General features: G+C 47.5%; 1 pseudogene; it reads left to right on the top strand.

Annotated features, from left to right (window-relative positions):
* Positions 1 to 3,185: 3,185 nt before the first annotated feature.
* The window catches only part of LOC119391881 (zinc finger protein 791-like), a 58,686-nt pseudogene continuing 37,651 nt past the window's right edge, over positions 3,186 to 24,220 (top strand).

Here is a 24,220-nt window from a genome sequence, read left to right as displayed (position 1 = left end):
TGCTGGAGACACCAAGTGCAAAAAAGATGCAAGACTGAATGACAATACACTGAGGCAAAATACACTGAGGCGAAATGTGAGCACTAAAGAGACGCCAGACTTAACGGCAAAGACACAGATGCAAAACATGCTGGAGATGCCAAGCGCAAAGGCAATGCCAGGCTGAACGGCAAAGACACAGAGGCGAAACATGCTGGAGACACCAAGTGCAAGAAGGATGCAAGACTGAATGACAAATACACTGAGGCGAAATGTGAGCACTAAAGAGATGCCAGACTTAATGGCAATGACACAGATGCAAAACATGCTGGAGATGCCAAGCACAAAGGCAATGCCAGGCTGAACGGCAAAGACACAGAGGTGAAACATGCTGGAGACACCAAGTGCAAAAAAGATGCAAGACTGAATGGCAAATACACTGAGGCGAAATGTGAGCACTAAAGAGATGCCAGACTTAACGGCAAAGACACAGATGCAAAACATGCTGGAGATGCCAAGCGCAAAGGCGATGCCAGGCTGAACGACAAAGACACAGAGGCGAAACGCACTGAAAACGCCAAGCAAAAAGATGCCAGACTGAACGACGAAGACGCACAGGTTGGCTCTTGATCTGCCCTCATGATCTGCTCTCATGGAGTTGAATGACGCTGTAATTTTTTCCATTAAGTTTTTCACGCTTGTAACTATGTTACAGAAAATTAGGGATGGGCGAATAGTAAATTTGAGGTTCGAAGCAAATCCGAAGCGAATAGTGATTTGGTCGAATAATTTCGTATCGAATACCGTATTTACTCTAATGTAACGCGAGTTTTTTTTCAAAATCTCTGAAGTGATTTGGGGGTCTGCGTTTTAATCGAAGCACCTCAAATCGTGCCTTAGCGGTGCCGCCCCACTGGTTCCTTAAAATGGCTACGACAGACCTATAGTCGGGTACAACTTTAGAAAAAAGCGGCATTTGCACCTCAAAGGCGGATGCACACGCGCTTCCACCAATGGGCGCGCGCTCTAGACTGACGTCACGAGCCGGACGGCCGGTGCCTCCGCTCAAGGAGAAGAAGCGGGACTATTTCTTTGCCGCGGAGGCAATCGGCTGCCGCGCTTCGATCATATGGGCGGGGCCTCTCCTTTTTTCTAAAGTTGTACCCGACTATAGTGATCTTTCAACCTTGTGCTGGCAACATATGCACGCTGGCAACATCGAATCCAATCCAATCCAGTCCTATCGTTCGCGACGTGTTTTGCGGGCGGTTCATTTCCTTTGTGCTTCCGCGACTTCGGCTCGAGCAAATGGCAGCGCGACGAGTTCAGTACGATGCCCGCTTTAAAAGAAGTGCAATACTGATGGTTGAGGAAATCGGGAACTCAGCCGCGGCTTGACGGCTAGATGTGGCAGAATCTAAGAAAGAGGTTGGATGGACACTCTGCTTATGCTTGACTGGGTCAAGACTGTGTGGTGCCGACGGCCAGGTGCGCTCCTCCACCCCGCCTCCATCCTAGTTCTCGAATCATTTCGCGGTCACCTGACGCCCGAAGTGAAGAAGCTGATGTGGGAAACTCAGACGCAGCTCGCTGTTATTCCCGGAGGTATGACGTCCGTGCTGCAGCCATTAGACGTCTGCCTGAACAAACCATTTAAGGATAGAATGCGCCAGCTGTATGGAGAATGGATGCGAGAAGATCGGGCTTTGACACCTACGGGTAGGATAAAGCGACCTAGCGCCGCAAAGATTGCCGAGTGGGTGTCCGCCGCTTTGTACGGCCTGCCGCACGACATGATAGTTCGCGCGTTTAAAAAGTGCTGTATATCGAACTATATGAATGGCACGGAGGGTGACCTCATCTGGGAGGAAGAAAGTGACAAAGAGGGCTCGGCCACTGGCGATGATGGCGATGAAAGCGACGAATGAACAAAACTCACTTTATATTTAGAAACTGGGGTGTCTTTGCCACTACCATGTGCAGCAAATAAAGGTACTTTTTTCCCCCCGCTTTACTCGCGTTACATTCGTGTTCTTTTTTTTTTTTTTCAGCACTGAAAAGTCACCCCTCGCATTACAATCGTGGTCGCGTTACATTCGAGTAAATACGGTAGTTCGAATAGTTCTCACCACATATTATTAAGAAAAATGAGCATTTTCATCATGACCCTTGCACAATATTTTTAAGAATTGGAACTAGGTATGAGTGAATGTCACTTTTTTGGTTTGAAATGAAGTGGAAGAAACCTTGAATAGTATGAAAATTTGAATAGCAGTAGGGTGGCAAGTTATAAGTGGTACAATACGTTACAATTTAAAAATGACTATACTTAGCGCATATAAGCCCATATAACACGTTTTTAAACTTAAAAAAAGAAAAATATGTACATTTAACCTTGAAGTGTGGCGTCGCGGCAGTGCAGATTTCTCTTGGATGGGTGGTTTCACTGCACAGCAACCAGACGCTGCAGTGAAACTATCTTTACAGGAAGTTGTGTGGTCAAATATATACATATATTCGTTCATTTCGAATACTTCAAAATTTCAAATAATCTAAATTCGTATCGAAGCGAATTCGAATACTTTAATATTCATTCGAATATTCGAAACGCCCGAATATTTGCCCATCCCTACAGAAAATGCATCTTATCTAGGTATCTTGAGTGGAAAGCAGGCACTCCTGCAAAACGGCAATGGAGCCACATGCGCCTCCTAATGACAACATAGTGTGTGGCACCAGTCGCCATGCCAGCAGTGGATTTACCCTCTTTCATTATCGCTGTCGATGCATTGATGAAATTTCGGCCATTCCAAGCAGTTTCTAGTTCCAGGTCACGCTGCCTATGTCGTCATTACCCGTCACGGCGTTCAAGTGGTAATGGTGCTCGACGGCTGACTTGCAGGTCGTGGGATCGAATCCCGGCTGTGGCGGTCGCATTTCCGATGGAGGCAAAAACGCTACAGACCTACGTAGTTAGATTAGGTGCATGTAAAGAACCTAGGGGTCGAAATTTCCGGAGCCTCCATTACGGCGTTTTCATAATCGTATCCTGGTTTTGGGACGTTAAACTCCAACAATTATTGTTACCTGTGTTGTCATTGAGCAATGTGTTGCAAGAACTGTTTTTATTGTGTCACATCTGGCATGACTGTTGACAGACAGTGACGGCAGCACCATTTGACACCAGCATAGCACATACTACTCCCATGGAGATGGAGAGAACGGTCTTCTCGGATGCGGCCATGGTGCCCCTGCAGTCAGTCGGGGATGAGGGTGGCGACAGCAGCACTGAAGGAGCTGCAGTTACGACCGATGTTGAAATGGCAACAGAGGACAGCAGTAACAAGGGTAAGAGCAGCTAAGCAGCTGTGCACATTTTACTCTGCAACATAGTTATGATGTAGCATTCTGTTCACTTCGCTTTTTCGTCATCTTCACCATTATAAACCTAGGATTTAATGTAGGGGTGTGAAGTATTCGAACTTCCGGAAAATAAGTACAGTCGACGTCCGATTTCCCGGACCCTCAAGGGACCGCGGGAAAACGTCCGGAAATCGGGCAGTCCAGAAAAACGAAATGCACGTGAAAACGCACCTTTTTGGTAGGTATTTTTCGCTGACGGAGAGGGTCACAGTCGGAATACAAGATTCCCATAGCAATTCAGCCAATGCATCGTTTAGGTGGCTCTGAAAAGAGCCGTTTATAAAAAAAAAAATACGTGGCCGGCACTACCTCATAGGTCAGCACTTGGGCGGCAAGTCGCTTATTTTCTTTTGCACGGTCTGCTTGCCCGCGATTATGTCTGCCCTCAATTCAGTCAACGTCATGTTGCCGCTGTACACCAATGCAGTGCTCGCAGTCAACTCCGAGCTCGTTGGCTGTGTAGGAGCTGCTCTTCGTTCTCGGTGTCGGAGTCATCGGAATCCTCCGTAACTTGATGAATGATTTCGTCATCGGTCAACTCCGCACATAGCTCGAGGTCTTTGTCAGCATCGGCGAAGCCCTCAAGGGTTATGTCGGCTGGGATGCGCCAGCGCGCAGCCGCCACATGCCGCCAGCGCGCAGATCGTCGAAGGCAACTCCGCGGATGGCAGTTCGTCATCGTGAGCCTACGAGGTGGTCTTGTGCGCTTCGAAGGCGCGGACGAAGACGAAGGAGCAGTCGGTGCATTGCTGTAAACGGCGAATCCGCTCCACGAAAGCGCAGCACGAAACAGCTAGGAACTCGGCGGATGCTGAAGGGGGGAAACGTGATCACTGAAGGTAGCGCGCAGCAGCAAACGATCAACCGCAGACACGACCGCAGAGCTGACAAAACAACACGTGAACGAAACACAGTGAGGTTTGGCTTGGCTAAGCTACGGCTGGCAACGGATTGACATGTGCGGTTTCGAGGTTACGGCAGCCGCGGCCCGGTGCGGTGGTGCTGCTGGCCACGCTGGCCACACTGCGATGCGAGTGTGGTGGGTTCAAGGATATGAAAATGAAAAACAACCAAAATGGCGGTGTCGGTGGTGACTTTGGGTCGGCGGTTAACAGTAAAAAGGTCCGGGAAATCGGATGGCGAAGGCTATAAGCGTCCGGAATTTCGGACTTTTTAATACATTGACTCTACGGGGAACTTGACGGTGCCACAGATGAGTCCGGGAAATCAGGCATGTCCGGAATTTCGGGCGTCCGGGAAATCGGACGTCGACTGTAGTCATCGTCCGATTTTTCCTACTTTCTAGGGGCCATGAAATCGTCCGAAAAATCAGGCTGTCTGAAAAAGCGAATTCACGCTTTTTTATTCTGCTCAAGCGATTCAGTCATCACAGCCATGTCCGAAATAGCTTTATTGCCTCCCAGTGCACTTATCAGGCATTTTGGTGCGCGCCCAGGCTTTCGTGAATACATACATTCGGTACCTGCCGCGAACCCCACTTAACTATGTGCCAACCGCCAATTGCAAATTTACGTCTCGTGATGAGCACCGCCGATACCAGGAAAGCACGGAATAGATTTACGGCTTTTTTTGCACGGAGGGTTTGGAAAGGAGACGCGGAAACACTAAGACTGGTTGTGGAAGAGCGGAAAAGACTCGTCCAGCATTTCCCCGATGCGTGTAGACGTGAAACGATGCACACAACGCATCGCCGAAATCTCCGCCGATACACAGCATTTGCTGCCGCATAAAGCTATCATTCTAGTTGTGTGTAACACATCGCGAACCAAGCTGACGCCGTCACTGCCGGGTTGCTTGCTGTACCGTACGCATGCGTTTGCTGTGATAGCGTTCGTTCTGATAGGCATAGTTATGACATGGCCACTCCATTCCTGATCGCTGACTGGCGTGGCTGGCGAGCTGCTTTCATTCGTGAAGGCAACGCATCTGTGCGGCGCGTTCCGGTTATACGCATACGACTGTGCTAGGCCACATACACTACTCATCAGTTAGCTGAAGATGCTTATCATAAGGAGCAGGCGTGTTTGCCGCCTGCCGCTACCACCCCTCCGTGCATTTCCGGTGCTTATCCGTAAAGACATCGCTGCACTGCACCATGACAGTGGCCCTTTCAGATTTTTGATATGCTTCACCCCATCACACTCTGGCATTGTGGCAAAGCTGTCACTCGAACTCTGCTACGGCCGCAAACAGATTGACTCACGAAAGCGCTGGTTTGAACCTATGAGATGATAGATGCGGCAGAGGTGAGGTCTTTAATTAATGCCGTTTCGGACCTAAAATTTGGGCAGAAAGTCTGAAAAATCGGATGTCGAAGAGTTTCAGTGCCCGAAATTTCAGATGTTCTCATACATTGACATCTGTGGGATAGATTAAAAACTCCGGACTTGATGGAAGCACGCCCTTGTCTACCACATCAGTTGGGCCTCCACAGAAGTTGAAGGAGGAGGAGAGGTTGAGGAAATAGCGTCTTTTCCTGTCGCATGTAAAGTGTTGTCGACACCACATTGGTTGCACCAAATCATCTAAATAAATACAATTCGGCCTCTACATTGCCTCATTCTTGATAGGACTACTAGGGAATACCACCCCTCCAGTGCTTCACCAACCTACCCAAAAGAAACGCTTTCATGTCACTATCTCATAACAATATGCTTAGGGATCCTCTGCATCTTTTTTCTGTAATTTCGCTTTGAAGTATTAAAAAAAATATTCAACAACTATTTGTAAAATATTCGATTCGCACTCACATTTTAATATTCAAATTCGCTTTGCACTCAATTTTTCTATTCGCACAGCTCTAGTTTAAAGTCATTGCCAGCCTTCGAAAAGCCCCATCACAACCTCCATCCTTCAGCTGCACTTTATTTGTATGTACTAAAATGATGGAACGCCTGTCGTATTATGCAATGTCGATAGCACTACAGTAAACCTGGATATAACGAAATTGACAAATTTCCACACACTTGTTACAAGGCGCACTCGCGAGCACAGGCGCTGTGGTTACAGAGCGGCTGAATCCTGGCCACACATTTCGATGGAGGCAAAATGCGAGGGCACGTGTACAGTGCGACATCAGTGCACGTTAAAGGACCCCAGGTGCTCAAAATATCTGGAGCCCTCTAATACAGCATCTCTCATAGCCCCGAGTCATTTTTGGACATTAAACCCCATAAATCAAGCCAAATTGACGGGTTGGAATAAGGCTGCAATGCAAAGATATACAGAGATAAAGTGTAGATAAAATGCACAGAAATACCCGATAAAGTGTATGGGAGGACGGCCACCACCGTAGCTTAATTGGTAGAGCTTCAGACGTGTTGTTGACGTTGCAGGCCTCAGTCCCTGTCGGCGGCAAGTGTTTTTGTCCACTTTAATTTCTTCACATTTGTGTCATAACTAACTAAATAATGTCCTTGGCTTTGGTGTTCAGTGGTGGTCATAAATTCATGCTGGTATGTTGCTCTTCATAGCCCTGAACCGGCACCAAATCTCCAGTGCTGTGATGAGTCTGGCTTATATTTGAAGGATAAAGTCCTGAATAAAAGGAAAGATATGCCCTCTTGTTTGCACAGCGTGGAGCACGCGTGCCCCCTGTGCGGCAAGACGTTTGAGCGTGCCCTGAAACGAGACCACCCCGTGGTGCGCAACACACCAAGGAGTACCGCTGCAGGCACCATGTGCCGCGGGGGTTTCATGTTCCGAAAGAACCCGACCGCCACGTCCAGGATGCCCAGCAGTAAGTCAGCATGAAAACCACAATAAACAGTTCTTCTATTTCATACTCTGATTTCACAATAATAAATCCTGTTACAAAACAAATGTACCATACTTTGCAAAGAAGGTAGTTGCAAGCATCGTTGGGCGAACAACAGTAATGCACAGGCACAAGGGCTCCACCACAGAGGGAGATTATAGAGGCCTCCATCGGGAGGGATGGGGCCAAGTTGCATTAGTCATCCATCTCTTAAATCTGCAGGAGGGCGAGGTAGCCTTTCTAGAAGACATGTCAGCTAATGTGGCTGAGTGCTAGCTTTTGTAATCTTTTTATGTCGACTCAGTGGTTTTTATCTGGTCTAACTGCATTTTAAAAAATGCTTTTTCCTGAATAAAAAGTCAGAAGCAGTTGTTCTGGTCCATCTTTTCTTGTGTGCCTTGTTATTTGCAGCCCCTTTCATCATGTACCATACTTTATCATGTATACCCACCCTTGCATATAACGCGTACCCCCAGCTACGGAAAATAAAACCAAGAAAGAAAGATAGACACCTTCATTTCATTACGGTGAATTAATTCTGTGAAACCAACTTCCACACCAAATTCACGTATAACGCACACCCCAATTTTAGCTCCGAAATTTCTGTACATATTGGTTGGGTTATACGCAAGAAAATACAGTATACTACTAGAACCTCTGTTAATACATTGTGGAAAAAAACACAAAGAAAAACATACTATCCATGAAAATTTAATATCAGATGTCCCTAAAAAATGTCGCATTTCACGTGATGTAAGACTCGTGGTTTTAGAGCATTGTAGGTTACACTGAACTCACTTACTAATTATAGTGCAATCTATTGCATGTAGGGAAAAAAAAGAACATGGTTCACTCAATGACCACTTGCACTCACTGCCATGACATGGCGTCACGAGAAGTGGCAGGAGCAAGAAGCGCATCCATTTTCCCCATGTCACACGCTGCTCTCTGCTTCAACATTCCCTTCTTTAACTGCACTGTGCCCCCAGGCAGATCACGTGACACCCAACACCAGAAGTGCAACAAGGCTACCTCCATTAGTGCCCAGGCAGCGTTGCACTCTGTTGTGCATGTTTGTTGGTGTGGCCTCCAACATTTATCGCGTTGAAGGATGCGCATGTCAGGAATGTTGGCCTAGCGCCTGCAGATCGCATGTCTGTGTGTGCATGTCTGTGTGTGCTTGTATGGTCAGCGTTTATTGCTGTAGGCACTTCATGCGAAACTTCACTCTTGGTGTCACTGTGGTAAAGTCTGTACAAAGCCCAAGTGTGACAGGATCCTATCCTGTGGAATGAGAAAAAATGCATGAGAGCGTGCCATTTTTGCCCTTGTGGGTTGCAAATGAAACGTCTCTAGTCAGCTGGGCTTGGGACAGTCAGGCCGTTTCTGTGCACCAACAAGGTAATAAAAGGCGGCACATGTGGCCTGTTTTGTATTATATAATCTGTCCCAGAGGTTGAGGGAGCTGAGATGGCCGATTGCTTTATGTGTGCTGTCTTCACCGGCTTAGCTTCACACACCTAATATCGCACCATGTTAAAGAAGCGAGAGGCAACAGATACGTTTGCTCGTTTTTCTTTGCTCTTTTTATCACGGCAGCTGTGGAGGTTCACAGTCATTAGGCGAGATGTGCTTATATTTGTCCATATGCACATGACACCATGCTCTTTGATTTTTTAGTGCTTAAAGTACCGCAGTAAAACTGTGCTGACAAAACTGAACCTTTGTGCAGTAAAGCTTGTTAATTGGATTTCATGGAATCGGGAAAAATGTCCAAATTAACTGAATGCCAAAATATTCAAAGTCTCAAGAAAACAACACACAAATGTCTTTTTATTACACAAATACCTTTCATTTTCTTGAAGAATACATAAGTCCTGTGCTTACTTTGCATAAGGGCAGTGTAAAAGCCACAATTTTCATCATCCTGAGACATTGTTCACAATGCTACCGCGGTGCAAGACACACTGTCTTAGCCCAAAACGTGCTCTGCTCCCGTCCTTTATTACATACCACCACGCTCATGTGACGATACTTTTTTTCGCCAGTAAATCGCCAGCAACTGATCATTTGTCCATCGCGAAGAAGCAAGGAAGATTTATGCCCGCACGCAGACCGCAGCTGAAAGCTCTTCATCTTCAGCAACTTCTCTCATGTTTGAGCTTTGTAACATTGCGCGCACATTGCATCTGGTCAAAACGAATTTACTGAGTGCTGCATTCGCTGTGGATGAAATCGTGGTTGCAACAACGCGACCATAGGCAGCGTCCACACAGTTCTAAAGGCATGTGCGTGGCCTACGCACACAGGTTGAAACGAAGCTGCTGAGCGCCGCAGCCGCTGCGGAAAAAACCTGGCTCGAAAATGCATTGCCATGTATGGCGGCTACACAGTTCTGAACACACGCGCCGAAAACGAAACTACTGCTTGTCGCAGCTACTGTGGACGGTACTGCAGCTAGTGATAGTGTCCACACAGTTCATGTGCACCGAGTAACAACGAAAACAACACACACTTTGCCGCAGCCGCTAAGGCCTTGGTCGCCAACAATGCAATTGCAGATGTGACCACACCTTGTTGAAGGCCCATTGCCAACATGGTGTCACACACGGTAGTAAAGCAGATGCATGAAGCGTTCTCGCTTTCCTGTCGTTACCTACGGTTTGGCATGGTTTGTGCTGATGACGATGGCAATGCGGGCTGCAACGCCTCATTTTGATTGTCTACAAATGCTGTTTTCGCTCCTTTGCGTCGACGTTTGCAGCTCTTTGTGCTCGGCGTGCTCCGAGAATCGTCCGAAAATACCAGGTTGCGGCCAAATATGACCAAGTAACAAAAGTTTGATGCCAATAAACAATGCATATGCTTGCCGGGACCAGAGAATGTTTGAATTATCCGATTTTCCAAATTAACGAGGGCCAAATTATCGAGCTTTCACTGTATAGCTATTTATTGCGCTGCTACCTTTATCAGAGTGTCGCCTTTTGGGCGAAACTTCTTTCTTGAGACTTGTTCCTCGCTGCCATTGTCGCAGCAGACCAACACAGCTTTACAAGTGCGGTGAACGAGGGAGGCTGTCCTTATGGCCGTGCCTTCTTGGCTGTGCAAAAGTGCGTGAGGATGGCACGTAGCTTGGTGCAGCAACTATGGGCAGCTTTCATTCGTGCAATCAGTGCACACTCAGATGGATCTTACGCAGGTGTCACATTCTTGATCACGATCAACACTGGTTGCTGCCACAGGTCCAGATTATTCGGGTTGAGCTTAGCGTTTGTCAGCAAATTGCGATCTGGTAGCCAGACCACAATGCACAGATCGCGATCATCTTGATTTCTATCTCTCGATTCAAAAGTGACTGGGAGTAGAGTTCCATGTGATGGCGTGTGCGAAGCGTTTACAAGGCTGACATGGTGAAGGGCAAAACTTGTGCGTCCTTTATTTCGTCTTGCTTGTAAAGCTAACATCAAAAGGAAAGAGGGAAAAGTAAAAGGAAATGGCACAACTGGGTAGAAATAATGATGCGGGCTGCGCTGGCTGTTACGTGCACTATCAGATCACGATACCCCATGTAGCGGCATCAGATTCACATTGAGCCTAACCTAGATTGGCCCCCATTTCAAACGAAAGTGCTTGTGTGACAACGGTATTACTCAAAGAGGTGGCAGGAACAGCAGCAAGTTTTCAACTGTTAAAAGCATTTCCAGTGGCTATGTGTGCTGTTGGAATTTATGCTGGAGGTCAGCGTTTTACACTAACATCCTGTGAACTTGCCAAATGGAAGGTATCGTTACTGTATCCTTGTGTCCCCTCTTTTTCATCTGTCTAGGTCACTACATGGTCACAACAGCTCCATCAACAAGCATGCAGCCCGAGATGGTAAGTCTCATGTTGCTAACCAGCTTCTGCACAGTGTTGTGTGCAGTGCTCGATATTGGATGCACTAATGCCTGCCACAGGCTATCTATAACAATGCACGTCCATGAGCAATCAATTTTGAAACAGACACTGAAGAAAGTGAAAAAATGAAATGAGCACTCGCCAAGATAAAAATATGATGAGCTAAAACATTTCAAAACCCATACGGGTTTCTTGGTCACAGTAAAGGCAAATGCAATGGCTCTTTTAAATATCAGAAAAATGACGTAGCTCGCGTACGTAAATTGCCAGCAGATTTCTGCATGTCGTATTTATCGCATGTTTTGCCTTCTGAATGTGCAGCGATTCTAACAGTAATTGTGCAGGCAGCAGTTTTTCCTTGGTGATAATCGAAGCCGAATACCAGTCTATGCAGTGGCCTGTGTTTTCGTGGTGCTCCGATAGAGCATTGGAAACTGAATTTCCCTTGACCACGTCGTACTGGTGCTGTTTCAGGCATTTTTTAGATGCGAAGCAGCTTATGGCGGAGTTCATCCGGTGGTGGTGTGCCGCGTGACCACCCTTACTGCGCATGCACAAACCTCTCCACACACCTCCTCCATGCGCCGTAGCCAACCTTTCTCTCCCCACATTCCCCCTCCTCGTTTAGATAAACGCGTGTCAAGTCGTGCACACGGTCAGTCACTGCGCCGGTGTCATGAGTTCCAACATCAACATCGGCGCTAGTTGCAGTAATACCTTAACACTTCCTGAGATCGTGGAGCAGCGAGTGGAGCAGTGGACACCATGTCCACTGCTCCACCCTGCTCCACTTCTGACACCATGTCGAGAGTAACGATATGACGACGCGATGTTCGACTGGGCCGACGACTAACTGCCCATCAAACAAGTGGGTGCAGATTTGTCCCTCCAAGTGGGACAAATCTGCACTCACTTGTTGCCATGGTACTCCATTGAAGGTGTTGGCAGGAGAGGCTCGGCACGCTGGACCCTGGTAGTTGCACAACGCTCACATGATTCCACCATAGACATGATATGTTTGCCTATATGAGGCCACCAACAGCATCACGCGCACGTGCCTTGCATCGGTTCACACTCTGATGACCCTCGTGAAGTGAATCCAGACGTCCTTCTGCAGAGCCTCCAATATCAACAGACGTCCTCCTTTAAAGAGCAGTCCATTGCACACTGTCAGCTCCCCTTGGTACTTCCAATACTTCGAGAGGTTTGATGGCACTTTGTTTTTCTGAGGCCAACCTTGCCTGCAGTACTTCACGAGGGTAACGCACTCGCCATCCATCACTGGTGCTGACGAACCGCATTAAGGCTAACTGGTGCGCCTTCCGCGATGTTGCCGACGACCTCACTGACGTACAACTCCACTTGGTTTCCTTCTGCTGGAGACGCTGATGTGACGGGGACTCTTGAGAGGGTATCAGCCGTTGCCAGCAGCTTCCCTGGACGTACAATACCGTGTACTGGTACCTCATGAGTTTCAGTCTAATCCTTTGGATCCTTGGTGGTAAAGCATCGACATCTATGAAACCAAGCAAGGACGTGAGCGGTAAGTGATCGGTCTCGATGGTGAAGTGTAAGTCCCGGACATACTCGTCAAACCGCTTGACAGCCCGCAGCTGCCAAGCCCTCCTTTTCTGTTTGGCTGTACCTTTGCCCTGTTGGTGTGAAGGAGCGTGATGCGTAGGCCCGGCCCTGTGCTCTCCGCTCGGTTGGTCTTGTAGCAAAACGGCACCTAAGCCAAACGAACTGGAATCTGTGGATACGATGGTCGGGTACAGTGGGTGGTAGTTAGCCATGCAGATGTTGGACCACATCATGTCTTTCAACTTTTGGAAGGCGACCTGCTGGCCAGTCCCCACGCCCAGTCACTTCTTTTGTTGAGCAGTCCTCGAATGGGTGCCGTCACCTCTGACAGATGGGGTAAGAACCGTCCCACGTGTTTACCATGCCCAATAGTCTGCGGACGCCACTGACGTCAGCAGGAGCTTCCATGTTCTTGACAGCGGCAAGCTTGTCTGGGTCCGGCGAAATACCACTGCCGCAGATAACTACGCCAAGGAACTTGACGCTTGTGACGCCGAATTGACATTTCGACTTGTTCAGGGTCAGCCCGGCATTTCTCAGTCGAGCCAGCACTGATTGGAGCTGGCTGTCATGTTCTGCACGGTCGCGGCCAGAAACCAAAATGTCGTCGATCATGTTTACGACGCCCTCTTGACCCTCGAGAATGTAACTCATTTGGCGCTGAAAGTATTCGGGCGGACGTTATCCCGAATGGCAGTCGACGGTAGCAATAACGTCCGAACGGCATTATGAATGTTGTTAATTCTTCAGACTCTTCTGCCAGTTTTACTTGATGAAAACTTGATGTAGCATCAAGCTTCGAGAACACCTGAGCGTCACCCAGTAGTCCCAAAACTTGGTCTACGGTGGGCAAGATATGGCGCTCACGCCACACTACCTGGTTCAACTTGGTGAGGTCGACGCAGATGCGGTATGAACCGGATGCCTTCGGTACGACGACCATACCGGCACACCACGGAGTAGGCTTTGTCACGCGTCTCATCACGCCCTCCGCTTCAAGCCTGTCAAGTTCCGCCTTCACGACACCGTGTAAGGATGGGCACACGTCTTGAGGCGAGAGAGCTCTGGGATCTCTCTTCAGGAGACGAGTGTGGGTAACTGATGCGGAGTGCCGGGGCCAGCGTCCCCGATCCTACATCATGGAGACTCCCAGCGGAGTTATACAACGAAACCGACGGCATCTTATTCCCCATATCTCAGTGCGTCATCCCCAGTCTTCCTTCCGAGCTCGGGCCCTAACCAGGAGCACAGACTCAGCCAGGAGGAACCATCACATGGCCAGCACGATACGAGTACCGGCGCAGACCCTGACAGCATACCCCACAAGGTTACCAGGTCCGGGAGGCGTGTGGTCCCACCCAAAACTGAATTTGTAGATCTTGGAAAAGGAGATGTAGTGTTGTATTTTGTTATATTAATCCTAGGTGGCGTCACTTACCCTAACACATTAACAGACGGCACCACTAAGGGGTTACAGTTGTATATATATAGTATCAATAAACATGGCCGGGCAGTTAGTCGCCGGTCCAGTCGAACGTCGCGTCGTCATATCGTTACTCTCGACAGGGAATACACAATGGATCGCCTTCACTCGTGACGCACTCCCTGTTCCTCTTCACATGCATTTCTGAGTACAGTGGAACCTCGTTAATGCGTACCTGCCGGGAACGCCGCGTAACTACGCACTAAACGGTAGTACGCATTAACCACCAAGTAAAGATTTGCATCTCCTCGCGTACGCCATCGCCGCCAGCAAAGAAATAAATACAGTGCCACAGCAAATATTGCCTAAAGTAACCATTGCAAAGCCTTTTTTTTTTTTTGCCAATGGAGAAAAGATTCTGGTACTCTCGCACGACCGTCCGATAGTGCCGATAGCGCGCGGTGGCGACGCCAAGCAGCATTTCGGAACTATTACAGGGTCCGGTATACGCAGTGACCACATAGCGACAGAACGGACAGTGTCGGCTTTCCGCGATATATGTGCGTGCGTCTGTACCGCGATCTGCTCATAAACGAAAACTGACTCAGTTCCAGTGAAACGCGGTACGGCTGCGTGGAGCCGATAGTCTCCTGGCTAGTTGCGTGCAGCGCGTCGCCTTCTCGGCTCACGCCGTCACTGCCGGGCCGCTTGCTGTACCGCACGCGCGCACTTGTCGTGGGAGTGTTCTTCGTACCCACTTCGCTCCAGACCGTGCATAGATGCGGCGAGTAGCTTGTTCGGTTAACGCGGCGATGACGAACTTCCTGCAAGCGATGCGTACTCCGCGACGCTGTAGCGGTCCTGGCAGCGAACGGCAGCGCGTTTGGGTGGTCGCCCAATAAAAGCGTGCAGTATGGTTACAACAGCGCTACGCTTGCTGTACCGTACGTGTGCGTTTGACGTGATAGCGTCAATGCAGAGGTTTCTCGTCGCCCGCGACCAGCAACGCTCAACTCCGCAACAGCGAGCTGCTTTCTTTTCTACAAAGCGGCGCGCGCTTGAACACGGCCCCGCGCAACGAGGCGGCAGCGATCGGCGGCCCAGCGCGTTCAGGTTGTCGCCTATTAAAAGCGTGCAGTAGGCTTAAAGTGGTGCTGCGCCGCACGCGTGCCCGAGCAGATATCTGAAGATACTTATTGTGATAAGGTTGTCGGCGATAAGTCATGCTGGCCCGTTCGTCGGTGGCCGCCGCCTCACCTTCGTTCTTTCCCGCTTACCCGCAAAGGCATCGCCGCAATCGCGCGGAAGTCGGAATCAGTGATCGACCGATCTACGCACTTCTCGAAAAGACGGAAAACCTTTGGCGGCACATTGTGGCGTCGGGAAGTTCAGCGGCGCAGTAAAATTTTATGGCACAAAACGTTATCGCGGTACGCAGGGTACGCACTAACCGGTAGGCGTAGGACGAAGTACTACGGCTTAAGCGGTCAGCGAATGCATTGGGCTCTATGAGACTCGGTCGGGGACTCGTCGCAACTACGTTTTAACCGTTAGTACGCTTAAAGCGGGTACGTATTAACGAGGTTTGACTGTACCGTTAATACGCATCCTAGGATACTGCTGTCGTTCCGGTGCGTGCACGTTTTCCAGTTACAGTATCCTATGACGTTTATGGATGCGACAAAGTAGGGCGTACACAACGATTGCATGTGTTGGCCCCCCTTTTGGGTTTCCTTCGTCTAGGGTTTGGCCACGTGCAAGTTTGACTACTCGCATGCCTTCGTATGTTTTTATTAAACAAATTCTATCATTTGCTTGTAATTTATTACTTATTTGATACAGAAATGAAAAGTAACGATGTTACTTTTTCACAGTAACTGTAACTGTAACAGGTTACTTTTGGAAACTCTGTAACCGTAACAGAGTTACTTTATTGGCTTAGGTAACTGTAACTGTAACACTGTTACTTTTTACTGGTAACGTGCCCATGACTGTATAGGTCTCAAGGGCACTTTGCATATGTGCACCTTCGATAAGCCATAAATGTCTGGGGCAGAGCCGTTGTGACACAGGAGACTATTATAAGGTCTCTTATAACAGATAGCTATGTGTTATATAAAATGGCCAGAACGTATTACTACTCCAATATCAATGACATCATATTAGAACAGCATACTAATTTCATGCCATACAAAGCTGTGACAAAAATTTAGGAACACCATTTTTCGACTAATAACCTACCTGTTTTTTTCCCCAATAAATGCAGAGTTCTTGAAAAATTATACAGTAGTTGAAGTTAAATTTATTGTGACGTCATAAAATTACAAACCCGTTTATGTTTACGTTTACTACTTTAACTTCAGTGTTCCTATTGATTTTGCATTGCGTTTGGGTCAGACACGGGTATGTGCGAAGTTCTGCCACTTTACAACATACCGCGGCCTTAATTTTGAATGGATTTAAACTTTTGAAATAACAGGCCTTTCTCACTGGATTATTGCCGTGCATTGTAACGAGCATCGACTCTGCTCCCAGCTCTAGGTTGAAGCGCATTGGGCACATCTTTCACTAAAGTGTGCGGTGTACATATGAAATAGCATTCCGAATCAATCGCATTTGTTGATATTATTGGACCAGGCCAGAAGTTGACGGATATTGAGATCTTAAATATGTTCATGCTCTCTTTACCTCACATTGTATTGTAATTTGCATTATATTGCATGCTGCAGGCTCTGGTACAAGGCAGACACAATTCAAGTGCAACTACTGTGCCTACACTGGTCTGCTCTGGGGGACATCCAGGCGCACCTGTCCTCCCACCCAGAGATTCGCTTCTATGCTTGCGACCGCTGTGACAAGGAGTTTTCCAGTGAGGTACAGTCGCGCTTTTTGGATGAGAACAGCATTCACCATCACACTTTAGCAAAGTTCTTGCAGTTTCTTATGTTAACAGTTAAGAGCTCACAATGAAGGAAAGGCAGCATTGCGTTGAAATGCTGCCTGCCGATGATGACAATATGTAGCTGTGCTGATGAAGCTTCACTGCCAGTTTTTGCCGTGTCATTGCTGTCATAAAGGTGCTGCTGGTTGTTGCCATAGTTGGCAGACACATGCTTTGGCAACATCTTGGAACATGTGCAGTCGAGTTAAAATGTGCTAAGAAGGCCGAATTCAAGTCAGATGTACCGAGCAACTATAACTGGTATTGCCCGACAGACAACTTTTCAAATAATTTGCTGCAGTTCTTGCAATCTTGGTGCTCCTATAGAACTTTTTTTCCTCATTATGCTTTGCAGCAAATGCTTCGAAATAAATAAAAAATAAAGGCTGCTGTTGAAAGTGCTTCCACTGCCAAATGACAAACTCGGCAGTGTGTATCTCTTTTGTGCATTTGTTCTCACTATGCAAAGAAAAGAAGCTGCTGAATTATTCTACAGCCCTTGCACAATAAGACCAAAAGAAAGGTTTCCGCTTTACTGATAACCAGTGCACTCAACTCAATATGATTACATTTTAAAGTAATTAAATTACATTGTAATGGAATGGAAACAGTAGTATGTTTTCTTTTTCTTTTGAGGGTGACGTCATCAAGGATTAAACTCACCAAATTTGCAAACTCGAGATGTGTGTGTGGTTTGATTGTCGTGCATGTGGGGCCCTTCTGACTGATGGTTTGTGGCAATTGCCTTTAAGATATTTTAATTTGGTTTTAGATTAAGCATGAGTGCTCATCTTAGTTGGCAGCACCTCGTGACATCGCCGCAAGTATGAATGATGGGGATACAGACCCCGTGGGACGTTAACCGTGTCGAGCGATATTGTCAACGTTTGCGGGGCCCACACAATAGTACCCCAACTGGTGCCCGACGGGGGCTATTGTTTCTCGTCCTGTTGATGGGCTGCTCTCAAGGTGGGCTTAGGCCAGGCCAGTTTCAAGTACTGTAGCAAGGAATGTTTTCTTTTTCTGAGCCTAGTGAATGCTTGGCACACAGGTGTGTTATTTCGTTGTAGACAGAAATTTCAGCAGGAGAACGTGCCAGAGCATTGCATCCGAACTCATACCGAAGTACTCACGTCGTTTCATTCCACACGCGGAGCCCCGATTAAAAAGTGCACTCTCAACGTCACCAAAGCTTGAGCGCATGTGATCTTAGTTTCTTATGATTTCAGGTGGCCGTTTAGAAGTGATGCCACAATTTGTCATTTAATTATACGATACGATAAATCTGCTAATTAAAGTATAAAAGTCAAACAAAATTAGGCTGTCAGGTGTCTTTTAAGTTGCAGTAATTAAGTCACTTTCGCCTGTCTTGCAAACTTAAGTAGGAGTTAAGACTTACTTTGTATAGTAGTGTTATTAATAATTGTACCAGTTACATTAGCCCCTCTCTCACAACTGTCGAATGAGTTGCAGTGTTCTACTGTAAAGTCAGAATATGCATATAATATTTCCTATGTGTCAGTAGTGCGCATTAATCGAGCATAACCAGCAAAGAGCTCCAGCACAATGGAGCCCCCTAAGCATGTTAGCCCCATTCGACCAGCTTATGTAAAATGTTGTGACAGGTGCGGTACCAGCGGCATGGCGGCGCCAGTGCCGGCAGCGGCCCCAGTGCGACCAGTGTGGCAAATGCCTGAGCAGCCAGCAGCGCTGCGCAACCACCGCCTCTGCCACGGACAGGATCGGGGCTTCAGCTGCGACCAGTGCGGAGAGAGCTTCAAGACCAGCACCACGCTCAAGTACCACCAGTAAGCTGCTACGTTTAGTTGAAAAAATAGCATTGCACCAAGATTCCAGTACACATCAAGAGCAGCCTTCCTGTTCAAAGAGACATGAAAGAAAAAGTAATTTTGTTTGTGTTGTGAGTGAACCGTTCCGTTACAAAAGCACCATTCCAGCACTGAGAAGATGCTTGGTGAGTGAGGAAAATTGCAAAAAGAAAATACGGTATCGATGCCCCCCCCCTTGCTGTTCCTGCACCAACTTGCTGAGAGGTCGTAGATATTGTGACACGATTGACAAGAGGCCAACAGGTTCGTCCTGAACGTTCCTTTGTTCCCTCATCACTTGGAAACTGCTTGGCGCTCCCGCACACACACACACACACACAGTGTTGCTCTCTTCGTTGTCACACTTGCACCATCTTGTCCAGCTTCGTCAACTGCATTCATGGCCTCCAAGAACTGTGTCATGACTCCCCTCGTGAGTTCTTGTTACACCTAGCTGCCACTCTCTCCTCACAGGTGTACGTGAGTTTTTATCGGTAAAATGAATGCATCGTGTTCTACATGGCCCGGACACTTAAAGGACCCCTGACACCAAAATTGAAACCTCGAGATGTTTGTGTTGTTTGATTGTCCTGTATTGGCCTCGAGGCCCACCATGGAAACGCCGGCGCCACCGTCGGCGTGACGTGCTTGGCAGGATCACGTGGTCTCAGCGGCCCGCGTCGGCTGCTTGTGGCGCACTGCCGCGTGCTTTGAAAACGAGTTTCAAGTCCCACATGCGCTGCGGTCTGTTCAAATTCGGAAGTTTTCTCTCATTTTCTACTCAATTGACACCATTGTAATAGAGTGGCTGCCTCCGAAGGCGATGAACACGGGGCTCTACTGCTCGGTGCCGCGCTTACGCAAAGGAGCCCAGTGTCAGCCTGCACTGGTAACCGCGGGACAAGAAACAGCGTGAAGCATGGGTTGTAAAGCTAAGAACCGGCAAGTAGCCATCCGCTACTAGTCTTGTGCAACAAGCACTTCCGCGACGAAGGCTTTTGTTACTGCGTCGGGCCTGCGATGTTCGGTGATAGCAGACAGCGCGCACTGAGACGATGGCTCGCGCGCGCTTTCCCCGGCAAAGGATGCTTATCTGCCACAGGATGGAAAGCGCTACATTTACCACGTGTGATGCCATCTCAGAACCGTCCAATGCGACCTCTTGATCGTCGGCCCCGTGCTCAGCGTCCCCAAATCGGCTGCAGATGCGCAGGTCATTGTTTAGATACGTTAAATTAAAGAACGCACAGGGTCCCTTATGCATTCGTTAAAGATGACTAGAAGGCGAAAGCCATCTTCTCTTGTCAGTCGATGTACTGATTCTCCCGCGCCCCCTCCTAAAGCGTTCTGCACCTAACGCGGTTTTGCACAGCCTCCGTGACCGATCACGGAGGCAATGCAAAGCGACCATGACGTGTGAATACATCATGTGATCACATTATGTGACGTCATAATGACGCTACATATTTTGGCGATCTGTGACGTCATGATGACGTTATATGGTGACACCATCACGTGACGATTATTTTTTGCATCACTCGTGTTGATGCTGCCGACGCGGGACGCCGACGGGCAACCTTCCCATTTGATGAGGCATGCATTGCTTCATAAGCAGCATAATTTTTGCATTGCCTCCGCGATCGGCCAACCGGCCAAACCCATGTATTTTCTTGGAGCTTCATTTATTTACGTGGGAAAGATGCCACCCTGTTGGATTAGACACGACACTGCTGCCAAAATTGCTGGGGTACACGCCAAGTAATTACTATCCTGTCTTGCGGCTGCTGGTTGCTGCAATACCTTCTATTTTATTCACCGCTATTTCAAGTTCATGTGGGTCACAGTTCACAGCCGACGTTTGCAGAATAAGTCCGGCAAACGTTACTGTATTTTTTTCTTTTCCTAGGCGTCGCATGCTACTACATGCTCGGTCTCGTAGACTGGTTCTCCTTTCACCTGCAATCTCGAAGTGGTGAAGCTTGGTCTATGAATTTGTTGATGACAGAGAGCGCAAGTTCACTGGAATGCAAACGGAACGATAATTAAGGAGCATTAAAAAAAGGCGTCGCATTTGCTCACGTTTTGTGTGAGCACCAAACGAAACGAATGCGCTGAATAAAGAAACGAAGCAGCGGCATTTGCCCGCTGAGAAGACCGATCATACGTGCGAGACAACTTGTCAAATGACATACCTGAAACGTACCCGAATTTAGACCGAAAAAGAAAAAAAAAACACTGAATCGTCGGGACGGCAGATCACAAAGTTGCCATGCGCACCGAAGCCGCGTTCTAAGGAAATTGTTTTTGAACTGCTCTGATAGCGTCCGCGCACAGTAGTTGTTTGTTTACTCACAATTCTCATATTTTTCGGCCTAAAGTTCATAGCACGGTGCCAAAACGCGCTCGTAGCGAGAGCGAAACCATCAGTACGAACATACATGCAGACGCTCATACATGCAGAGGCACCGTCAGTCGTCGCGAACCTGTGCGATCGCTGGCTTGAGGCTTCTTTCTGTTTGGTTGTACAGGCAGTCTACTCTAACGAGATATTTCACAGTCACTCAGCGAGTGACTACCTTTCACGCAAGAAGCCGGTTCAGGGGTCTACAACGCGGTGACAGCGTGAAGCGGGTGCTCGGTTTTGTGCAAAGAGACAGCGACTGTAGACTATCTTGTGCTTTCAGTTCGTCGAAAATGATTATTTTGACAGTAAAGAACACAGTTCATTTCGCAAGTATTCACAGAAATGCCCTGGAGGGCTTCCGCGAGGTGTTTTTGTACAGCGCCGACAGCAAAACCTACGGGGAGCGCGCCGGCGGTATCCTGCCTAGCACGCAATCGAGGCGCGTCCGATAGAGGGCGACTCCGTAACTCCTCGAGGCCAATATGTGGGCACTTCTGACCGATTATTAGTGGCGAACGTAGCCTTTAAGATATCTTAATTTGGTTTTAAAGTAAGTGTGAGTGCTCATCTGAGTAGGCAGCACCTCGTGACATCACCACTGGTATGACCTAGATCGAGGCCTCGTGTGACATTTCACAAGTAAAGCAAGTATTGTTGACGTCACAGAAGATTTGCGGGGCGCACACAATACGACGACTGGCACCCGGCGAGGGCTCTTGTTCCTCACCCCTCTCGCTCTGTTGTCGGGCTGCTCTCAAGGGTTCGAGCTGCTTAGGCCAGGAATGCTTCTGTTCTTTCTCCTGAGGGGACACACGCTTAACATGCTTAATGTATCGAAGCACCCACACCGTTTCAATCTTTACTGTGTGTGGGGCCCTGATTTAAAAACTGCTCTTTCAACGACACCAAAGCTTGAATGTACGTGATCTTAGGCGCTCCCCCGCTGTGGGGCGCTAGTTTCTTATGGTTTTAGGCGGGTGTTTCGAAGTGACGCAACATTGGTCGCAATTAACGACGCTAGCATTAAAGGGGTAATGACACAAAATATCACGGCCAAAATAGACTGCTGGATCGATTCCCGTGTACGTGCGTGTACCATCTGCAAAATATCGACAGTGAATAAAGCTTGGAAGGTATTTTATATGATTTTTGAAGTTAGTGAGCGCGATCCAGCATTATAGGCCGCACCTGGTGCATTGACACCCTCAGAGGTGACCCGAGGTGACCCCCCTACTTCCCCTACATAAAAGTTGCAGCCGGCACAAGTTATGATGACGTCGTAGCCTCCATTTTTGTTTTGAGGCGCTTCCCGACAAATCGCTCCTTGCCAGCTGGTCAAACCTGAAGCGATTCGCCACGTCAAATTCCTTCCATCCCCACCGCAAGAAAATCGTCGCCATCAGACAAGGATGAGCCCGACGACAACAGACCGCACGGAAATACGTCACTGTTCTGTGTGCTCACGTGGCTGAGCGTTTCACTCGCTAGGTGGTGATAGTTGCACCCGGCGGCTTGTCGTTTTTGGAGCTCTGTCAAACCGAAACTGAGGCTGTGTCGGTAATGAGGAGCTTGTAATTAATTATCCGTCACGCACTGCAGCAAACGATGTACCGTGTTTGACTAACAGGCCCCCAGCAACACATTGGAGCAAAAAAACGCGGGGTGAAAATTTTTGTGTCAGGACTCCTTTAATTATACGATACGGTGGAGCATTTACAATTCAATTTCGGCATTACCAGACACAAAGCTACAAATTACAGTAAAAAAGTCACAAACAAAATTTCGCTGTCAGCGGTCCTTTAACATGCAAGTTGCAGGAAATTTAGAGCCACTGTGGCCGAAAAATGAAAAAAAGAGACTGAAATTCGTGACACAACATTGACAATCAGGTGCTAAAGTTTAGGCGCGAAATTCAAAAATGAGCCTTTAATTTTCTTTTCATCCTTAGGAACCTGTGATGGCCAGATTAATGATAGTAGATTTCTCGAACAATATTTTTTCGGTCGTCGCTGATTTAGCATTTTCACTTTAATGTCCCTTTATATGTGAATGATTGGTCAAGAGCAAACGTTTTTTTTTTATTGATCATGGAACTGTACATGAAGCTCGCTACATTCATGAAAGCACAATGTTATGTTCCATAATGTTTAAAGCAGCGCAAATGACAGTACAAGAGTACAAGAAGTTGACACAACGAACGCTTACTCGCAACTAAATATTATGGAACCTTACCAACTAGCCCAGCTGTCGACCTTGCTACAATGTTATGTTACAACTAGATAAACAGAAAGAACAAACGGACATGAGCTCTATTCAACACCAATATGCAAAAAGTTGTGTCTGGAAGCAGCTGCTGTGTCAAAGAATTTGTTTTGCTGGACATTGTACTTACGTGATTAAGTGAGTGGCACCTACTGTGGTCCTAAAGACTAAGTGCTTTTTTTTTCTAAAAAAAATGCTGTAGGTCAATAAATTGTGTGCACCTACAGTAATTTCGGAATATAAGTCAGGCAATGGTCAGAGCAATGCTGTAGTATAGTGACTCTAGTGACTAGAGTCACTAGACTGTGTCTGACTTGAGATTAATATATGCCATTTTGTAATATTGTGCCTGGGATAGCATGTGCGTGCAATGAACATGTGATCCTGAGTTCGCACAATGTTTAAAACATCTTTTTTCGGTAAGGAACTAAGGGCAAGGTCTTGTATAGTAACAGAAAATTCATGGATGTAACAAAGAATGAAGTAGGATTGAGCACTCTAATACACTATGATTCTGTTTCTGTTTTTTTTGTGTTCTACATTCTTCATTCATGTTCACTGAGAAGTATTTATCAACAGTAAATGTAAAATAAGGTATTATGTTGCAGCAGTTTCCAAGTGTTTGCAAGTCAGTATGCAAAGCCACTAGATAGTACTGTCCTAAATATACAAACCTAACATTTCTGTACGTATAATCTGACAA

The sequence above is a fragment of the Rhipicephalus sanguineus genome, chromosome 4, assembly GCF_013339695.2.
Source record: "Rhipicephalus sanguineus isolate Rsan-2018 chromosome 4, BIME_Rsan_1.4, whole genome shotgun sequence".
NCBI lineage: Eukaryota > Metazoa > Arthropoda > Arachnida > Ixodida > Ixodidae > Rhipicephalus > Rhipicephalus sanguineus.
Note: the sequence above shows the minus strand (reverse complement) of the source record. Positions and strands in the feature narration are given on the sequence as shown.